The sequence below is a fragment of the Porites lutea genome, chromosome 3 (assembly GCF_958299795.1).
Source record: "Porites lutea chromosome 3, jaPorLute2.1, whole genome shotgun sequence".
Classification (NCBI taxonomy): Eukaryota; Metazoa; Cnidaria; class Anthozoa; order Scleractinia; family Poritidae; genus Porites; species Porites lutea.
Window position 1 is genome coordinate 36982320 of NC_133203.1, and position 481 is coordinate 36982800.

The 481-nt window shown below is 36.4% G+C and overlaps 1 protein-coding gene across 1 annotated transcript in view; it reads left to right on the forward strand.

Annotated features, from left to right (window-relative positions):
• The first annotated feature begins 381 nt into the window (after window positions 1-381).
• Window positions 382-481, forward strand: part of LOC140931052 (uncharacterized) — a 1808-nt gene continuing 1708 nt past the window's right edge. The window contains exon 1 of the mRNA XM_073380792.1: window positions 382-481. This exon is cut by the window's right edge and continues 735 nt beyond it. The gene's annotated coding sequence lies outside the window, so the exon portion shown is untranslated.

Below are 481 nucleotides of genomic sequence, written 5' to 3' on the forward strand. Positions count from 1 at the left end.
GAGTTGATAGTTTTGCTAACCCAGTTTTCAAAAATCCAGGGATAAATATACTTTCATATTGTTTTAAACATACTGAGGATCTTTTTGGAGACATAGAACATATGTAGGTGCCTTATCACTCCAACTACAATTGAAATGGTATACAGTAATGAGTCGAATACCACTAAAAACTCTTAGCTACAATGTATTTTTTTTCTTTAGAAAATAAGACCCTATTCAAGAACCAAAAGAGCCTAAATTTGTGCTCATGATCATGTAAGAACCTGTTGCTCACAGTTGTTCAGGTTATAAACTAAGCTTTGACCAACTTATTTTACTTTGAGTGTCATTTAGGGTTGGTCTGATGTTGATGTTTCTAAGTTTCTAAGGCGCGTAGGAGGGGGGGTTCGAAGGGTTCGAACGAACCCCCTTTGAAGTTCGATAATGGCGGACTGAAATACAAATGATTATAACTGACAACACCAGAGAGGCCGTTTTTTTA